This window comes from Felis catus, chromosome E2 (genome assembly GCF_018350175.1).
Source record: "Felis catus isolate Fca126 chromosome E2, F.catus_Fca126_mat1.0, whole genome shotgun sequence".
Lineage (NCBI taxonomy): Eukaryota > Metazoa > Chordata > Mammalia > Carnivora > Felidae > Felis > Felis catus.
The window spans coordinates 42493229-42506656 of NC_058382.1; the positions used below are offsets into that span (position 1 = coordinate 42493229).

At 47.1% G+C, this 13428-nt stretch overlaps 1 protein-coding gene across 1 annotated transcript in view; it reads right to left on the minus strand.

The window, feature by feature from the left end:
* NAE1 (NEDD8 activating enzyme E1 subunit 1) overlaps positions 1–13421 on the minus strand; it is a 56850-nt gene extending 43429 nt beyond the window's left edge. Inside the window, exons 1-3 of the mRNA XM_045047102.1 lie at positions 12451–13421; positions 4132–4464; positions 2327–2492 (exon numbers count right to left, since the gene is read on the minus strand). The gene's annotated coding sequence lies outside the window, so the exon portion shown is untranslated. The remainder of the gene's footprint in view (positions 1–2326; positions 2493–4131; positions 4465–12450) is intronic.
* Between the last annotated feature and the right edge of the window lie 7 nt (positions 13422–13428).

Below are 13428 nucleotides of genomic sequence, written 5' to 3' on the forward strand. Positions count from 1 at the left end.
GACACTATCTGCCCAAGGGCTCATCTATGGGGACAGTGATCTGTGGTCTGAGCAAAGGTTGGGGATATGGACAGAAACAGGTCTGAGGTGAAGGCTGCAAGGTAAGCTGACAGCATTGTTGTCAGAGCTGATGTCTGGTGGGGGTGGGGGCTCATGTCCCCTTGGACTCATGTCCAAGCTAAGGGGGCCTGGAGCAGGATGCAGGCCTTGGCTGCAGCCAGAGCTGACCTAAGGATGGAAGGAAGGTGAGATAACAGTATCTGCCCATCCTGGATACCTTGGGCTGTGTCCCCCCATGTCCATGTGTCACAACATCAACTCTGATCTCACCCTCAAGGGCAAAATGAACCCCTGGTTGGTCAAGGCTCTGAGGGGAAGGGAGAATGTGATTCTGTGAGCACGGATGGTATCTGGCCTGCAGCCAGAGGCAGGGGCTGGGGAATGCATCCCTTTTGGAGGCTTTTCTGCTCACACACTTAGGGCAGATGCACCGGCCTTTGCACCATATGTCACTCAAGCCCTCAAAAGTTTGTGTTCTCCTCTATAAAACAGACATGATATAATGTGAGCCACATATGTAATTTAAAATTTTCTAGTAGCTCTGTTTTAAAAGGTAAAAAGAAATAAGTGTATTTAATTTGAACAATATATCTTATTTAACTTAATTATGTCCAAAGTATATTATCATTTCAACATGTCATCCATATATAAAAATTAATGAGATATTTTACATTATTTTTTGTGCTAAGTTTTTGAAATCCAGTGTGTATTTTACACTCACAGCATATCTTGATTCACAGTAGCTACATTTCAAGTGCCTAAGAGCACATGTGGCCAGTGGCTACCATATTGGATAGCCTAGCCGAAAACAGATGTTTCCCTTTGCAGGGCCATCTGCTAGCACGGTATCCAAATAGGCCCTCTGGCAGGGCCTGTAGCCAGGCAAGGTGGTGGCCGGAATGAGTCAGATCTGCTCCGAGCCTGTGTCCTCCACAAGGGCAGTTTCAGAACATTTGATGCCAAATTGGCTCCCTCTATTGGGGCCTTCCACCTCCAGGAAACCTCCAGCCTGGCTGGCCCTGCCCCAGGTCACCCTGCAGGACCTTCGCTGTTCCTCTGAGGGAAAGGCCAAGACCTTCAGCAAGGAATTGACTACAAAAGACCGTCAAGAGTAGGGGAAGGTGGTAGTGTCTCTGGGAAGAGTCCTGGCTTGGTCGAGGAGACTTGGTTAGTTTGAGAGGGCTTCCTGGAAGAGGGGTCCAAAGCCAAAGTAGTTGGCATCACAGCAGAGGCACAGAAGCCTCAGCAGCAGTGAACATTTACCAGACAGAGAGAAGAAGGCCTGGCTATCACCCAGCAGGTATCAACAAAGAGGGGATGTGTGGCTGGAGACACAGGGCTCCCCAGGCTCTGAAGGCCTCAAATGTCAGGGAGAAGTTTACCTTTATATCCGGGTGCCATGAGGAGCTACTGGAGGTCTAGAGCAGGAGCTGAGGGCCTCCTGGATTGGAGGAAGAGGATTCTCTCTGAGGCTCAGAAAGCACTAGGCGTCATTTGGCCTGAATCCACCTTCTAACACAGGCTCAAGTGCAAATTCTGACAGGTACAATTCATTACCTCCTCCAGCTGCCCTCCTTGGCCCTGCAGAAGGGACTCATTCCTGGACCCTGGTCGTTCTTGGCTTGGCCATCTGTGAGTCTAATCTAAATCCCTCCAGTTGCAGCTCAAATGTTTTCATCTGCAGAAATGTGGGAGGGTGAGCAGGTGACTCTTCAGACCCAATGAGTTACTCTCTCGGGATAGGCACTGCAGGAAAGGCATAGGGACACAGAGGCTCCAGGGTGACCTGGGCTCCCAGGGATCCCTCAGGTTTTCAGGAACAAGCTGCTCCTCCTCCTCCTCCTCTCTCAAGTCCTGCTGTGAGTGACAACTCCTTGGTTGCTCTGGGCATGGGTATCCCCTGAGGGCACACAGTCGTATCTCTCCAGCTACCCAGGCCTCCCTGGGGAACTGGGAACTGGGTCCTTGCTGCCGCTGCTACTGTTCATGAGTGTTCAGGAGTAGAGTTTAGAAGGTATGACTTTTTCAATCAGAGGAAGCCATGGTAAGGATCAGTAAGCTGCCCAGGGAATCCCAGAGTATCCACACCAAAAGAATTCCTGTTCTGATCTCCCTATACAGATAGAACAACTGAGGCCCAAAGAAGGAACAGAGTCTGCCTAAGTAAGTCGGTGGGAGAGCAAGGATTTATGACTCCTGGTCCAGTGCTCATCACGAGAGCCTTACTTCGCAGAAAGGTCCCTACACAGAATAACTCTGTGCTTACCTGTTGTGGAGTCTGAAATCTTGCCAGTTGAGCTTCAGTGCTCAGTTGACATGGTCCCCTGATGAAATGCCTCCCTTGGGAGGCAGTAACACCTTATGGGGGAATGATCTTATCACCTCCTTTTCAGTCTTCCGTGTGACCTCTTCTCTCCACCTCAGTTCCCCATCTGTAAAATGTATCAGTGGGAGGACTTGAGGGAGGAGAGAAAGCAGATTTCCCAGAAGTAGAGCCAAGCCATGGCCAAGCTGGGGGGCAGACAGCTCTGGATCCCAGGATGTGGGTCACCCCATGTGCCCCCTAAATTGCAAGGGGCGTGATGCTGGGCCCAAACCGGCAGGGACAGATGACTGGAAGAATCTCCCAAGACCCGCAGACCTTTGCCCATCAGTGTGACAGGAGAATACCTGGGCTGAATTTCCAGCCAGCCCGATGTAATGGGGGCTCAGAGCTGGATTGAAATGATTTATAGAAAATAAGTAATTCCATGTGTTTCACATACCCAACTCCGTGAACTATGACCCATAGGACAAAGGGTCATTGTCTGCACTGCACTTTAGAAGTCAGTGCTTGGAAGTGATTTCTCTCCTAGGAGGGCAGAGCTCTAATGGTATAATTTGAGGCAGAGGCAGGTGAGCTGAAAAGGTATTTTGGGGGCAGCCAAGCCTTTGAAGCCCCGGCCCCAGCACTAAATCTGGAAGCCTGTGGTTTCTGGGGCAGGCAAAGGGACCTGGAGGGGAGCTCCTCACTCCTGTGCAGCTCAGGTCTACTAGGTGCAGAGCTGACCACATGGGCCCCATGACCCCAGGTTGGGGGTGGAGGAGTCTGCGCCAATCTGGCTGCTTTAGCTGGTGCCTGTGGTGGCTCCAGCCGCTCCCGGGGGCTCAGATCAGGGCAGCAGCAGCCAGCTCTACAGCCGTGGGGGGCGCCTCCCTCAATCCCAGGGCTCCCTGAGGTCAGAGGTCATGCTGAGGAAAGAAAGCCAGGTGTCTGGCTGCAGGCAAGAGCTTGATCAACCTCAGCCAAATTTACTAAGCCCTTGCTGTAAAGCTGAGGCCTCTAGAGATGGACCCTCAGTGCCCGTGGCACACAGGACTTAGCCATGTCAGGAAATGTCAGGCTTCGGAATTTTCTTTTTCTGCCCCTTTTCACACTGACACCCGGGAAAACGGGGGTTGCTGCCATGGGAACAGGAATAGCCAATGTTTAGGGTTTCCACTAGCAGACTCAGAACCCCCACCCCAAAACCTTTTTGCTTTAGCATAATTTCAGACTTAAGAAAAGTTTAAAAAATAATACAGTGAATATACTATAGACTGGTACTGGACCCCCCATTTTATCACATTTGCTTTCTCTCTCTCCCTCTCTCTCTCCATATGTATACATTTTTTTTGCCAGTGGCTTTCCTAAAAATGAGGACATTCTCTTATATAACCACAGTATAAGAATCAAAAGCAGGAAATTAACATTATTATGTTATCATTTTTTTACATTTTTAAAAAAATTTTTGGAAAAAATTGTTTAATGTTTATTTATTTTTGAGAGAGAGAGAGAGAGAGCGCAAGGTGGGGAGGGGCAGAGAGAGACACAGAATCCAAAGCAGGCTGACAGTGCCTGACACAGGGCTCGAAACCACGAACCCTGAGATCATGATCTGAGCTGAAGTCAGATGTGCAACTGACTGAGCCACCCAGGCGCCCCAATATTGTTATGTTGCTATTATCCAATCAACGTACCTTATTCATACTGTGCTAATTGTCCCAATAATGTCTTTTGTAACAATAACAACAAAAAATCCCACATCATACCTTGCATTCAGTTGTCCAGTCCATTTAGTGTCCTTTTCTTTGGTCAGTTCCTCTGTCTTTGTCTTTCACAACATTGGTATGATCAGAGGGTACAGGCCAGTTAGTAGTAGGATGTCCCTCAGCTGGGTTTGTCGGGTGTTTCTTCATGAGGAGACTCGGGTTATTTGGTTTTCATAGGAATATCACAAGAAAGGTTCCCACGTTGTTCTTAGGTAGATGATGCTGATTTATCTCATTACTGGTGATGTAACTTTTTGTTTTTGTTTTAATTGAAGCACAACATATATACAGAGAAGTACATATGCTTGATGAACTTTCACAGTCTGCACACACCTATGGAACCAGCACTTAGGTCAGCAATAGCACATCTCCAGCACCCCCCCACCCCTGCAACTTCATCAAGTTCCTACCTCCCAAAAGTACTCACCATCCTGACTCCTAATAGCATAAATTACATTTGTCTGGTTTTGAACTTCAAATAAATGAAATCATTCATTCCAGAAACCTCTTTAGTTTCTGGATTTATGTCTGCAAGATTCTCAGAACCTACTTTTTTTTTCCAGAGCCTACTTTTTATAATAATAAATGCAATACCTCCTACTATGAGCCTTCAGTGAAAATCAAAGAAAATACAATTTATCTACACACTTGATTCCAAAAAATTACTTTGATGCCTTAGTTGTAATATAAAGGACAGCCCTTTATAATACATGTTTATATATGCAAAAAGCATAATTTTCAATAAAATAATAGGTGTTTCAGAACATAAATGCTAGCTCACAAGGCTGTGATGAGGTCTTCTGAGGCTTGTACCTATATTCAGAAGCCTCAGAACATGGCAACTACAAATTCATTCCAGCCCAAGGGACATGAGTATTGCTGCCTTCAGGATATGATTTTCCCAGACGGTGAACTCCTCTATTTTTTAGAACAGACATGAAAATATCCCATCTACTCACTGAATCTGAAAAATTTGTGTATTCATTGTACAATATTTTATAAGTCATCACATTCTAAAATGTGTTAATGTTTATTTATTTTTGAGAGAGAGAGAGAGAGTGAGCAGGGGAGGGGCAGAGAGAGAGGGAGACAGAATCCGAAGCAGGCCCGGCTCTGTCACCACAAAGTCTGATGTGGGGCTCAAACTCATGAACCGCAAGATCATGACCTGAGCCAAAGTCAGACACTCAACCAACTGAGCCACCCAGGTGCCCCTAAGTCATCATATTTTAACTCATAGGAGGTGACATTTTGTCTCTTAAGATTATGAGTGGAACAATGCTCAAATTAGGCATAAGTGGTAAAATTCCAGGCAACATAAAGTACAATAATTCACTATATATTAAAACTGTGCAAGCATTACTCTGTGTTTCCAAATAAAATGGAACAAAGCTGCATGGAATGAATAAGTCACAGGGATAAAACACAGAGCATAGGGAATATAGTCAATGGTATTGTAATAGTGTACTATGATGATAGATGGTTCTAAGCTTGTGGTGAGCATAACGGAATGTATAGATTTGTTCACCATGTTGCACAAATGAAACATTGTAAATCAACTATACTTCAGTTTTAAAAAAGAATTAAAAAATATTTTTTAATGTTTATTTTTGAGAGAGAGTGTGTGAGAGAGCGACAGGGTGTGGGTGGGGGAGGGGCAGAGGACCAAGGAGACATAGAATGCAAAGCAGTCTCTAGGCTCTGAGCTGTCAGCACAAAGCCTGACACAGGGCTCGAACCCAGGAACTGTGAGATCATGACCTGAGCCAAAGTCGGACACTTAGCCGACTGAGCTACTCAGGTGCCCCTAAAAAAAGAATGTTAAAAAAGGAACAATGTTGCAGGCTCAGATGAAGATAAACAGATTCTTTACCTGTTTGAATATCCAGGTGAGATGTTCGAAGGTAGGGCAGGTCTCAGATAATCTTTTGTTATGCAAAACTGTCCTGTAGGACTTCTAGCACCCCTGACAACCCCAAATGCCAGGGTTCTCCCCAACCATGTGACAACTGCCCCCTAAATGCCCTACATGCTCTCTGGGGTGTACCACAAGTCTAGGGGACAAAAGAGGAGGCCATCTGGAGGTCAAAGAACCACAGGGAGGGGCACCTGAGTAGGGCACAGGGTCGAGGGTTGGGCAGAGCCTGAAGGAAGTAAGGGCCCAGGTGACAGAACTAACGGGGGACTATAAGGTAGATCCTCTCCGTAGGCAGCTCCTGAGGGAGTAGGTCGGTCCTAAAGATGGAGGGTTGCAGATCCTCTGTGGACTTTGCTACCTATCATTGAGTCTTCCTTCGGAGGAAGCCACAGGACCTACACTTTCTTGGGCCCTGCATGGATACCTGCTCAACTACTCTGAGCCCCCTCAGGAACTGCACCTCCTAACAGACATAGGGGACTCCATCAGCTGCAGCCCCGATGGGGGCCTCCATGAGCTGAAAACCCATCTAAGCCACACACTGAAAGGATTATGGGGCCTTCACATATGTAATTAAATATAAGAACAGTCCAAGATGATACTAAACTGATAGGTAACTATAAGGAAGGTAAACATAATTCTGATTTCTCTCATCACACTTTTATTTTAATAAAATATGAACTAACCAATTATTTTAAGGCACCTTCCTTTGGACTCCCTGAGAACATGCTCCATGTGCCTGTGGCATGACCCACCAGTGAACACAATCCGTGAATTGTTTTTTTTTTCATGAATTGACTCAATTAACTCATTTCCTGAATTGACCCAAGACCTTTTGAAGTGGGTACCATTCTTATTCCCATTTTGCCGATGAGATACTGAGGATCAGATTGAGATACTTGCTCCAGGTCACATAGTTGGAGCTGGGGCCCGATTGGCCTACCTTGGAGCCAAGCCTATGCCACCACTCTCCGGGCCCCTTGAAAGGCATTAGTCAGTCTTCCCACTAATGACAGTATCACAATAAGCAATGTGGAATGATGCATACAAGTGTGCGCACATACACACACACACACACACACACACACACACACACACACACACACACACACACACTCCCTCCACCAGCTCTAGGCAGTGAGATGCTCAGGCGCTTCCTGCAGTGTATTTACGCCCCCTTGTGGCCACGTGTGAGCCTGTAGCTTGGTCTCTGGTCCATCTTCGTAATCACTACCAAGAGCCCAGCCTAGCCAAGCTAGGAAAGAACCCTTGCCCAGCCGGTTACCACTTGTCAAAATATTTAAAATATTTTTGCTGCTGTTTGTGCTCCTGCTTTGCTTGACACCCTAAGCTCTTGCTTCTTCTGCTGTCCAGGGCCTCCAGTGCTGGGTGAAGCTGGGTGAACTTGTCAGTGCCACTGAGCACCACTGGGCTCTTGGGGAAAGGGCATGTGGAGGCCTGAGGTAATGGCCCCACTGTTTGCCAAAGGTATGGAGGATGGGGAGGGCATTCCGGGGAGGGGGGGAACAGCAGGGGCTTTGCCCTGGGAATCGACAGTAAGTGTGAAAATAAAAGGCTGAATTAAATTTGACCCAGTCTCCAGCATAGCCTGGGGATGGGGGTGCCCTGATTACATTGACGGGTCCTAGTTCTTCAGACAGAAATAGCTTCAGAGCCAAGAAAGGAGGACAGCTCTGCTTCAGCACCCTCACATACTCCTTTCTGCCCCCATTCCGTAGTCACTATACAGCTAGGAGGAGGGATATGCCCCCACAACATACATGGGAATGGCTGCCCCCATTCAGCAGATGGAGATACAGAGGCTCTAAATTTGACTGAGGTCCGTTGCCCAAGTCATGCATCCGGTTAATGACAGCACTGGGGTTCTCATGTCTGCCTGACCCGCAGTCCAGCCTCTGAAACCACCACATTACATGGGGTGCTTTGTGCTAGAGGAGGCTCTTGTCTTTTGGAAAGAAATGCTCAAGAGGGGCCTGGATGGCTCAGTTTGTTAAGCATCTGACTTCAGCTCAGGTCATGATCTCACAGTTCAGGATTTCAAGCTCCAAGTCAGATTCTGCGCTGACAGCTCAGAGCCTGGAGCCTGCTTTGGATTTTGTGTCTCCCTCTCTTTCTCTCTCTCTCTGCCCCTCCCTCACTTGTGTGTACGCTCTCTCTCTCTCTCTCAACAACAAATAAGTAAATTAGAAAAATTAAAAAAATTAAAATAAAAAGATGGCTAAACAAAAATACAGTATGCTGAGAGGGTAACTGTCTTCCCTCAGGAGAACTCTTCCTCTGGCTTCAGAGAAGCTCAAATTGGCCCCTCAGGCTATTAAATGTGGAAAGTTTCTAGAAGAGTGGCTTGGAAGTGAGTCCAGAGAGTAGGACCCAGACTCTTCTTAGCCACAAGCTTAAAGTGGGACCCCCAGGAACCTGGTGAAGTCAGTTCAGGTTTCTGGACTTTATTTTGTGCTTCGGATATATGGGCATCTCATGAAGTACATGGGTTCTGTTAGATGGGATTTTAGAGCAAAAAGGAGGTTCATGGGGAAATGTTTGGAATTGCTGCAATAAAGTTGGATGAATTCCTTTTACTGCACCATTTCTCAGGGCCTTAACTAAGTTGTTCATTGTGAATCTCTTCCAGGGGTGGGTAGTAGAGACATGGTTCTTTTTTCTCAAAACATTTTCTGGGATGGTGCTCCATGGAGCACACTTTCAGAAGGCATGGGTGAGATGATCTCAAGTTCTTTCCAGCTCTGGCCCAAGGGTTGGAGACAGGGCAGGCAGCCCTGGCCATAAAATTCAAGCCCTTCCCTTGGTTCACAAGGTGAAGACCTTTGTCCTTACTGTTCTCTCTCCATGGAATGCTCTTTCCCAGATAGGCCAGGCTCACTTTCTAACTTCCTTCAGATCTCTCTCCAAAGCCTATCTTATCAGAGGAACCTTCCCTGATTTCCAGACATAAAATAGCCCTCTGGTCCCCACCCCTCTCCCTAGGGCCTCCCTTGCCCCAGAACAGCCCACTCTGCCTTCTTCTCTCCCACTCTTAGGTGTAAGTGTGTGGGACAGACATTATTGGGGGTTTTCCTGATTATTAAATACATGCTGCATGTTAAAAAAGAAAAAAAAAAGCATATAAAGAAATACATGGAAAAGGAAAGAATGTGAAAGTTTCATGACCCAGAGATAAGCATTGTTAACTGTCGGCATGTGTCCTGCTAGATTTTTCTTTGCACAAAAAGAGGCATGCACAAAGGAAAAAAGAGGAGAAGAAATGCATACATGAAATATCGTTATTATCAAAACCAAACTCTCTGTTGTAATCTGGTTTTTCATTTGATGTTCTGTTCTGTCCTAATAGCTCCTTCCTGGCCTTTCCAACCCCACATTTGGCATCTTGTTGGATGCTGGGGACAATTGCTTAGGTGACACTGCACCCCCCACCCCTGAACCTAGCTCACTGTGTTCTCTGGTCGCTCAAGGAGTTGCCCCTGGGCCTGAAAAGGGTGCTCCAGGTACCGGGGGTGGGACCTCCACAGGGATGGCACACAGCAGCGGCTGGGCACCCTCAGTTTCTTGGACAATGTCATAGGGTAGCACAAGCCACGCCACAGGGCCACTGCTTGCTGACTGAACCTATTCCATACCCTGCAGCTTCAAGAGAAAGCAGGAAAACCATGCGCCTCCAGGGGCTCCAGGGCTGTCTTCCAACTTCCTCTTGCCTCCTCTTACCCACACCAGACCCCTCGAGCTGTTCTTCTGCTCCATTCCCAATTTACTTTCAAGAAAGAATATGAGTCATAGGCAACTTGGAGTGCTAGTGACAAGTACAAGGCCCACAAAATTGCCCCTTCCAAGCAAGGAGCTCTACAGAGGCTCAGAGAGAGGAAGTAAGTGACTGGGCCAGGATCACACAGCAAGTAAGTGCCAGAACTGGTCTTAGGCTTGGGACTTGAGGACGATGGAAAATTCTGGGCCTGCCAGTGGTTAAGTCTGAGTAGAGACAGCTGTAGGATGATGGTGGAAAAGGGAATGATTATTTTGGGGTCACAGGGGAAGACCTCTGGCCTACATCATCAGAGCCTTGGGTGCAGCTGATCTGTCAAACAGGTGAAAGACATTGATCTGCGTTTGGAGAAGCGTTAAAGAGACTGACACACAGTTTGTATTTCCCCCAAAGGGTCTGCCCATCCTCCTCTAGTGAAGGGAAATCTTTAGCTTTGGCTCTATGAGCTAGGAGCTTAACACAACCACTTTGAGGCTTCCTAATTGCCCGCAAGCTCTGTTGCTTCAGAGCAGGTTTGAGAGGAGGGCTGAGACAAGATTTGTGTTTTTTAAAAATTCCCATGGGGCGCCTGGGTGGTTCAGTCGGTTAAGCTCAGGTCATGATCTTGTAGTTCATGAGTTCGAGCCCCGAGTCAGGTTCTGTGCTGACAGCTCAGAGCCTGGAGCCTGCTTCCAATTCTGTGTCTCGCTCTCTCTCTGCCCCTTCCCTGCTCACACGCTGTCTCTTTCTGTCTCTTAAAAATAAATACAACATTAAAAAAAAATTCCCAAGCCTTTGTTACTATCATCCTCAAGACTTGTGAAATATGTCCTTGAGGTTGCTGCTCTGCAGGGAATGGTTACCGTTACCATTCCCTCTGAAGGAAAAGGGGCCCTGGGGAGGCGGGGGGGGGGGGGGGGCGGTGCGTACACACATGTGTGTCCATGTGCGTGGTCTATGTGGGAGGAGACAGTGCCAGGAAAAGTCACCTGTTTGGCCAGAGGTGGTGAAGCTGAATTACTTGGTTTAGGATGACACTGGTCTGTGAGACGACTGTCGGAGGGCACAGATGTGCTCAGATCAGCAGGAAGGCTTTTCTGGGTTTATTCAGTTGCACTGGGGAGCACTAAGGTCACAGAACTGCTCCAAGGGGAAGCATGTCTGCTCGGCCACAAAGAAAGACACCTGGGGTTTTTACAAACTCTTACAGATATCAGGCCTCGATGTATAGTTTTGACAGTTGGACAAAAAGCTATCTGCTACTCTCTCAGTTCCTCCTGACACAAGATAATCTCAGATCCAGCTTTCCTAACATTCCACGGAAGCCCCTATTTGTATGGCTATAAAATCAGGGAATTTTGCCAGAATCATCCAAGGGATCTAACTCCCTACTCCGGTTAGGCCTGTGGTTGTTTTTTAAAATATAGTTTTGCTGCTGCTGCTGCTGCTGCCTCTCTCCCTCCTCCTCCTCTTTCTTCTTCTTGATTATACAAGAAATGCCAGATGGAGTAATATATGTGTATGTTTACTGTAGAAAATTTCTCTTTCTCTCTCTCTCTCTCTGCCCCTCACTCATTTGTGCCCTCTTTCTCTCTCAAAAGAAAAGAAAAAGAAAATTTCTAATGTTTACCTTTGACTATTTAGGGTAAATTAAAGTAAGTAGAATTGGAGCACCTGGGTGGTTGTGTCAGTTAAGCTGTCTAACTTCAGCTCAGGTCATGATCTCAAGGTGTATGGGTTTGAACGCCGAGTAGGGCTCTGTGCTGACAGCTCAGACCCTGAGCTTGCTTCAGATTCTATGTCTCCCTCTCTCTCTGTTCCTCCCCCGCTAATGCTCTGTCTCTGTCTCAAAAATAAATAAAACACATTAAAAAAAAAAAAAGAAGTAGAATTAGCGGATCAAAAATCTGTCCATTGGGTAGCCTCAATTTACACTCCTACCTGCCCAGAAGGCAATGCCTACTCACCAACACGAAGTACTAATCTGTTTTAATGATTGTCAGGTTGTTTGACAAAAACCAGTACCTTGTTTTAATTCTTATTTGCTTGGTTTTGACTGAGGCTGAATCTTTTTAAATTTCCTCAGAAAATGACAGCTGAGCTGCTGCTTTTCCTTTCTTAAGGAGAGATCAGACCTTTTCCTCCATTTTTTTCTTTTAAGACCTTGAGACAAGAAGCACTGGGAGACTGGCTGGGGTTCTTGGGCTAGCCATCATATGTTGGTGACTGAGCTAGCTACAGCCTCTAAACGAAAGCTCCAGTGCACACAAAATCCTCAAAGATACATTTTTACTTTGGAATCGTTGTGTGTGGTAACTTAAAAAAACTCTGTGGTTTCAGACTTAGCAGGGTGATGTAATTTCTCTCAGGAAAGTGTGGTGGGGGCAGCCATCTGTGTGCCTCCAGTAGTCACCTCAGGCACCCATAAATGCCTGCAGATGAAGTGATTAAACTGTGCTGACTCTGTCCTTAAGGATGACCCTTTGTCACCCCAAATGAACTATCTATACAAAACCTAAAAATAAAACTTACGCCCATTTATTTAGAATGCCTTAGAGTTATCTTTACTTTCAGTCTGAAACAGCCTTCTCAATATCCAGGAAGAGAGATATTGCAAATTCTGACTTACCAGAAAACTTCCTGAAAGGGCCAAGGGTGAGTGGCAGTATAAACGTCAAACCAGATGCAAGTCTGACAGGAGCGGTATTATGGCAGGCATGTCCTCGGGTCCAGGTGGGCTGGCCAGGCTCTCCAGGTAAACCAGTGTGTCTCGCTTCCAGAAGACTACATTCTCAGGGCTCCGAGTGGCATTTCTGGTCTCTGCCTCCAGGGAAGGACTGTACTTGCCTTACGATAGTAAGGAAGCAGGGGATAACCGGAATCCCACAATACGAGGGACTGAGGGGTTATCTGGTGTCTTGGTTCTCAGTCTTTCTCAACCTACCAACCGGTAACCATTTCTAGTAACTGTCAGGGGTCAGATCAATATAAATGTCTTTTGAAGGCCCAACGGCCCCTGGGAACCAATGAAAACTTTAGAGCAGGAGTTTGAGTTTTAGAAGGGTCACTGCCTGTTCCGGACAGGAAGAGCAGCTGAGTCGTAAAGTGAACGTAGGGAGACCAGATGAGAGGATTGGAATTGGGTAGCTGGAGGCAAATGTGTGGATTGCAGAGATACTCGGGAGATAAGATTAGCAGGATTAGATAACAGGAGAGGGGCTGGAAAGAGGGAGCAGTTAAGACTCCCAGGATTCTGGTTTAGGCTATCTGGGAAGATGGTGGGGCCATTATTGGGTTAGGGTAGGAGAGGAAGGGCGAGTTTGGTAGGAAGGTGAGTTCTGAGCGAGATGTGTTCGAGGCGTACATAGGGCCTCCAAAGGGGAGGCGTCCAAGTGGTTGAACACAAGGCTGTGCCGCTTGGGAGAGAGGTCTGGATTTGGTGGGCAAAGCAAAGGAGAGGAAACCGTGCGGCATTACCAACAGTAAAGAATTGGAGAAGATGCTGGGTTTGGGGTGTGCAGAGTGTGGGCCATCACGTGGTGGGGTAGCTCGGTCCCTGATTGCCTGGTTGCGTAGCCGGGAACTCTGCTCACCCACGGTCGGAGCC